Below are 7,500 nucleotides of genomic sequence, written 5' to 3' on the forward strand. Positions count from 1 at the left end.
AAGGAATAAAGATAAAATTCCATGCCTAGGCCAAGTTGGACCAAGGCCCCGTCTCGTTTTGCTATAAGCAACGGCGTGGCAAGGCACGCGGGGGGCCAAAAAATCAAAGTGCTCTGAAATGCACACGGGGGTGTCAAGCAACCTCCATGCACCGTGGCATGACTGTGGCCAAGTAATAAAGATAAAATTCCATGCCTAGGCCAAGTTGGACCAAGGCCCCGTCTCGTTTTGCTATAAGCAAGGGCGTGGCAAGGCAGGCGGGGGGCCAAAAAATCAAAGTGCTCCGAAATGCACACGGGGGTGTCAAGCAACCTCCATGTACCGTGGCATGACCGTGGCCAAGGAATAAAGATAAAATTCCATGCCTAGGCCAAGTTGGACCAAGGCCCCGTCTCGTTTTGCTATAAGCAAGGGCGTGGCAAGGCACGCGGGGGGCCAAAAAATCAAAGTGCTCCGAAATGCACACGGGGGTGTCAAGCAACCTCCATGTACCGTGGCATGACTGTGGCCAAGTAATAAAGATAAAATTCCATGCCTATGCCTAGTTGGACCAAGGCCCCGTCTCGTTTTGCTATAAGCAAGGGCATGGCAAGGCACGCGGGGGGCCAAAAAATCAAAGTGCTCCGAAATGCACACGGGGGTGTCAATCAACCTCCATGTACCGTGGCATGACCGTGGCCAAGGAATAAAGATAAAATTCCATGCCTAGGCCAAGTTGGACCAAGGCCCCGTCTCGTTTTGCTATAAGCCCTGTGGCAAGGCACGCGGGGGGCCAAAAAATCAAAGTGCTCCAAAATGCACACGGGGGTGTCAATCAACCTCCATGTACCGTGGCATGACCGTGGCCAAGGAATAAAGATAAAATTCCATGCCTAGGCTAAGTTGGACCAAGGCCCCGTCTCGTTTTGCTATAAGAAAGGGCGTGGCAAAGCACGCGGGGGGCCAAAAAATCAAAGTGCTCCGAAATGCACACGGGGGTGTCAAGCAACCTCCATGTACCGTGGCATGACCGTGGCCAAGGAATAAAGATAAAATTCCATGCCTAGGCCAAGTTGGACCAAGGCCCCGTCTCGTTTTGCTATAAGCAAGGGCGTGGCAAGGCACGCGGGGGGCCGAAAAATCAAAGTGCTCCGAAATGCACACGGGGGTGTCAAGCAACCTCCATGTACCGTGGCATGACCGTGGCCAAGGAATAAAGATAAAATTCCATGCCTAGGCCAAGTTGGACCAAGGCCCCGTCTCGTTTTGCTATAAGCAAGGGCGTGGCAAGGCACGCGGGGGCCAAAAAATCAAAGTGCTCCGAAATGCACACGGGGGTGTCAAGCAACCTCCATGTACCGTGGCATGACTGTGGCCAAGTAATAAAGATAAAATTCCATGCCTATGCCAAGTTTGACCAAGGCCCCGTCTCGTTTTGCTATAAGCCCTGTGGCAAGGCACGCGGGGGGCCAAAAAATCAAAGTGCTCCAAAATGCACACGGGGGTGTCAATCAACCTCCATGTACCGTGGCATGACCGTGGCCAAGGAATAAAGATAAAATTCCATGCCTAGGCTAAGTTGGACCAAGGCCCCGTCTCGTTTTGCTATAAGCAAGGGCGTGGCAAGGCACGCGGGGGGCCGAAAAATCAAAGTGCTCCGAAATGCACACAGGGGTGTCAAGCAACCTCCATGTACCGTGGCATGACCGTGGCCAAGGAATAAAGATAAAATTCCATGCCTAGGCCAAGTTGGACCAAGACCCCGTCTCGTTTTGCTATAAGCAAGGGCGTGGCAAGGCACGCGGGGGGCCAAAAAATCAAAGTGCTCCGAAATGCACACGGGGGTGTCAAGCAACCTCCATGTACCGTGGCATGACTGTGGCCAAGTAATAAAGATAAAATTCCATGCCTAGGCCAAGTTGGACCAAGGCCCCGTCTCGTTTCGCTATAAACAAGGGCGTGGCAAGGCACGCGGGGGGCCGAAAAATCAAAGTGCTCCGAAATGCACACAGGGGTGTCAAGCAACCTCCATGTACCGTGGCATGACTGTGGCCAAGTAATAAAGATAAAATTCCTTGCCTAGGCCAAGTTGGACCAAGGCCCCGTCTCGTGTCGCTATAAACAAGGGCGTGGCAAGGCACGCGGGGGGCCGAAAAATCAAAGTGCTCCGAAATGCACACGGGGGTGTCAAGCAACCTCCATGTACCGTGGCATGACCGTGGCCAAGGAATAAAGATAAAATTCCATGCCTAGGCCAAGTTGGACCAAGGCCCCGTCTCGTTTTGCTATAAGCAAGGGCGTGGCAAGGCACGCGGGGGGCCAAAAAATCAAAGTGCTCCGAAATGCACACGGGGGTGTCAAGCAACCTCCATGTACCGTGGCATGACTGTGGCCAAGTAATAAAGATAAAATTCCATGCCTAGGCCAAGTTGGACCAAGGCCCCGTCTCGTTTCGCTATAAACAAGGGCGTGGCAAGGCACGCGGGGGGCCGAAAAATCAAAGTGCTCCGAAATGCACACAGGGGTGTCAAGCAACCTCCATGTACCGTGGCATGACTGTGGCCAAGTAATAAAGATAAAATTCCTTGCCTAGGCCAAGTTGGACCAAGGCCCCGTCTCGTTTCGCTATAAACAAGGGCGTGGCAAGGCACGCGGGGGGCCGAAAAATCAAAGTGCTCCGAAATGCACACGGGGGTGTCAAGCAACCTCCATGTACCGTGGCATGACCGTGGCCAAGGAATAAAGATAAAATTCCATGCCTAGGCCAAGTTGGACCAAGGCCCCGTCTCGTTTTGCTATAAGCAACGGCGTGGCAAGGCACGCGGGGGGCCAAAAAATCAAAGTGCTCTGAAATGCACACGGGGGTGTCAAGCAACCTCCATGCACCGTGGCATGACTGTGGCCAAGTAATAAAGATAAAATTCCATGCCTAGGCCAAGTTGGACCAAGGCCCCGTCTCGTTTTGCTATAAGCAAGGGCGTGGCAAGGCAGGCGGGGGGCCAAAAAATCAAAGTGCTCCGAAATGCACACGGGGGTGTCAAGCAACCTCCATGTACCGTGGCATGACCGTGGCCAAGGAATAAAGATAAAATTCCATGCCTAGGCCAAGTTGGACCAAGGCCCCGTCTCGTTTTGCTATAAGCAAGGGCGTGGCAAGGCACGCGGGGGGCCAAAAAATCAAAGTGCTCCGAAATGCACACGGGGGTGTCAAGCAACCTCCATGTACCGTGGCATGACTGTGGCCAAGTAATAAAGATAAAATTCCATGCCTATGCCTAGTTGGACCAAGGCCCCGTCTCGTTTTGCTATAAGCAAGGGCATGGCAAGGCACGCGGGGGGCCAAAAAATCAAAGTGCTCCGAAATGCACACGGGGGTGTCAATCAACCTCCATGTACCGTGGCATGACCGTGGCCAAGGAATAAAGATAAAATTCCATGCCTAGGCCAAGTTGGACCAAGGCCCCGTCTCGTTTTGCTATAAGCCCTGTGGCAAGGCACGCGGGGGGCCAAAAAATCAAAGTGCTCCAAAATGCACACGGGGGTGTCAATCAACCTCCATGTACCGTGGCATGACCGTGGCCAAGGAATAAAGATAAAATTCCATGCCTAGGCTAAGTTGGACCAAGGCCCCGTCTCGTTTTGCTATAAGAAAGGGCGTGGCAAAGCACGCGGGGGGCCAAAAAATCAAAGTGCTCCGAAATGCACACGGGGGTGTCAAGCAACCTCCATGTACCGTGGCATGACCGTGGCCAAGGAATAAAGATAAAATTCCATGCCTAGGCCAAGTTGGACCAAGGCCCCGTCTCGTTTTGCTATAAGCAAGGGCGTGGCAAGGCACGCGGGGGGCCGAAAAATCAAAGTGCTCCGAAATGCACACGGGGGTGTCAAGCAACCTCCATGTACCGTGGCATGACCGTGGCCAAGGAATAAAGATAAAATTCCATGCCTAGGCCAAGTTGGACCAAGGCCCCGTCTCGTTTTGCTATAAGCAAGGGCGTGGCAAGGCACGCGGGGGCCAAAAAATCAAAGTGCTCCGAAATGCACACGGGGGTGTCAAGCAACCTCCATGTACCGTGGCATGACTGTGGCCAAGTAATAAAGATAAAATTCCATGCCTATGCCAAGTTTGACCAAGGCCCCGTCTCGTTTTGCTATAAGCCCTGTGGCAAGGCACGCGGGGGGCCAAAAAATCAAAGTGCTCCAAAATGCACACGGGGGTGTCAATCAACCTCCATGTACCGTGGCATGACCGTGGCCAAGGAATAAAGATAAAATTCCATGCCTAGGCTAAGTTGGACCAAGGCCCCGTCTCGTTTTGCTATAAGAAAGGGCGTGGCAAAGCACGCGGGGGGCCAAAAAATCAAAGTGCTCCGAAATGCACACGGGGGTGTCAAGCAACCTCCATGTACCGTGGCATGACCGTGGCCAAGGAATAAAGATAAAATTCCTTGCCTAGGCCAAGTTGGACCAAGGCCCCGTCTCGTTTTGCTATAACCAAGGGCGTGGCAAGGCACGCGGGGGCCAAAAAATCAAAGTGCTCCGAAATGCACACGGGGGTGTCAAGCAACCTCCATGTACCGTGGCATGACCGTGGCCAAAGAATAAAGATATAATTCCATGCCTAGGCCAAGTTGGGCCAAGGCCCCGTCTCGTTTTGCTATAAGCAAGGGCGTGGCAAGGCACGCGGGGGGCCAAAAAATCAAAGTGCTCCAAAATGCACACAGGGGTGTCAAGCAACCTCCATGTACCGTGGCCAAGTAATAAAGATAAAATTCCATGCCTAGGCCAAGTTGGACCAAGGCCCCGTCTCGTTTTGCTATAAGCAAGGGCGTGGCAAGGCACGCGGGGGGCCAAAAAATCAAATTGCTCCGAAATGCAAACGGGGGTGTCAAGCAACCTCCATGTACCGTGGCATGACCGTGGCCAAGAAATAGAGATAAAATTCCATGCCTAGGCCAAGTTGGACCAAGGCCCCGTCTCGTTTTGCTATAACCAAGGGCGTGGCAAGGCACGCGGGGGGCCAAAAAATCAAAGTGCTCCGAAATGCACACGGGGGTGTCAAGCAACCTCCATGTACCGTGGCATGACCGTGGCCAAGGAATAAAGATAAAATTCCATGCCTAGGCCAAGTTGGACCAAGGCCCCGTCTCGTTTTGCTATAAGCAAGGGCGTGGCAAGGCACGCGGGGGCCAAAAAATCAAAGTGCTCCGAAATGCACACGGGGGTGTCAAGCAACCTCCATGTACCGTGGCATGACTGTGGCCAAGTAATAAAGATAAAATTCCATGCCTATGCCAAGTTTGACCAAGGCCCCGTCTCGTTTTGCTATAAGCCCTGTGGCAAGGCACGCGGGGGGCCAAAAAATCAAAGTGCTCCAAAATGCACACGGGGGTGTCAATCAACCTCCATGTACCGTGGCATGACCGTGGCCAAGGAATAAAGATAAAATTCCATGCCTAGGCTAAGTTGGACCAAGGCCCCGTCTCGTTTTGCTATAAGAAAGGGCGTGGCAAAGCACGCGGGGGGCCAAAAAATCAAAGTGCTCCGAAATGCACACGGGGGTGTCAAGCAACCTCCATGTACCGTGGCATGACCGTGGCCAAGGAATAAAGATAAAATTCCTTGCCTAGGCCAAGTTGGACCAAGGCCCCGTCTCGTTTTGCTATAACCAAGGGCGTGGCAAGGCACGCGGGGGCCAAAAAATCAAAGTGCTCCGAAATGCACACGGGGGTGTCAAGCAACCTCCATGTACCGTGGCATGACCGTGGCCAAAGAATAAAGATATAATTCCATGCCTAGGCCAAGTTGGGCCAAGGCCCCGTCTCGTTTTGCTATAAGCAAGGGCGTGGCAAGGCACGCGGGGGGCCAAAAAATCAAAGTGCTCCAAAATGCACACAGGGGTGTCAAGCAACCTCCATGTACCGTGGCCAAGTAATAAAGATAAAATTCCATGCCTAGGCCAAGTTGGACCAAGGCCCCGTCTCGTTTTGCTATAAGCAAGGGCGTGGCAAGGCACGCGGGGGGCCAAAAAATCAAAGTGCTCCGAAATGCACACGGGGGTGTCAAGCAACCTCCATGTACCGTGGCATGACCGTGGCCAAGAAATAGAGATAAAATTCCATGCCTAGGCCAAGTTGGACCAAGGCCCCGTCTCGTTTTGCTATAACCAAGGGCGTGGCAAGGCACGCGGGGGGCCAAAAAATCAAAGTGCTCCGAAATGCACACGGGGGTGTCAAGCAACCTCCATGTACCGTGGCATGACCGTGGCCAAATAATAAAGATAAAATTCCATGCCTAGGCCAAGTTGGGCCAAGGCCCCGTCTCGTTTTGCTATAAGCAAGGGCGTGGCAAGGCACGCGGGGGCCAAAAAATCAAAGTGCTCCGAAAATATTTTTCCACTTTCCTGTCCACTTATACATATTATGTGCAGTGTGCACACAAGACACCTTCCCAAAATTCGACTTATATGAGACGTTTTACGTCAAATCCGGCTATTTTCGGCGTTTCGGCCGAAAAATCAAAATAAATCGAAACTTCCTCGGAATGCTTAGCCACTTTCCAGTCCACTTATACATATTGTGTGGAGTGTGCACACAAGACACCGTCTCAAAATTCGACTTCTAGGCGGCGTTTTACGTCAAATCCGCCTTTTTTCGAGTTTTCGGCCAAAAAATCAAACTCAATCGAAACTTCGTCGGATCGCTTAGCCACTTTCCAGTCCACTTATACTTATTGTGTGGGGTGTGCACAAAAAAAACGAAGTCAAAATTCGACTTCTAGGTAGTTTTTTACGTGGTATCCGCCCTTTGCGAAGTTTCGGCCGAAAAATTCGTAATTAATTCATCCGACATCGGAATATTACGATTCTTTCGTGGTTTTGCTTGTTTTAATGTCCCTAACAACCATAAAAAAATTCAAAAAAAAATTCGTCTTCTAGGTCCAATTTTAAGCACTTTTAAAAACTTATGGATACAGGGAAAAAAGTGCACTTTTTCTACAAAACTGAAAATGGCCTTTCAGTCATATATAGGGGGAGGGTGGGTGTGGGGGTAAGCTCGGCAGGCACGGGGCGCGCCTATGGGCACAGCAGGCAAGCAAAAACTACGTCTTAACGTGTTTTCCCCTGCAATTTCGTTGCTCTTTTCATCATTTCAATCAAATTCATGGACATTCTTGATGGAATTCGATCAAAAAATTGAAATTTGGATGAATTTGTGAGGAAATTGGTGATGATCATGCTGTTCTTGGCTTGGGCAGGCCTTGGCTGGCATTGGGCATGGTAAGCACGTATTTGTGCATAACTCCCACCCTCGTGGGTGGGATTGCCTGGCTTTTGCTTTGCAATAAGGTTGTTGCTGTCCCGACTCGGTGACCCTCTCGTGGGAATGCATGGGCTTGCCGTGCTTTTGCTTGTGGCAAGAAAATTGTGCCAATGTTGCTACTCGGTAAACTATTCTTGGTGATGATCATGCTGTTCTTGGCTTGGGCAGGCCTTGGCTTGCATTGGGCATGGATAGCATG

The sequence above is a fragment of the Trifolium pratense genome, unplaced genomic scaffold (assembly GCF_020283565.1).
Source record: "Trifolium pratense cultivar HEN17-A07 unplaced genomic scaffold, ARS_RC_1.1 scaffold_73, whole genome shotgun sequence".
Classification (NCBI taxonomy): domain Eukaryota; kingdom Viridiplantae; phylum Streptophyta; class Magnoliopsida; order Fabales; family Fabaceae; genus Trifolium; species Trifolium pratense.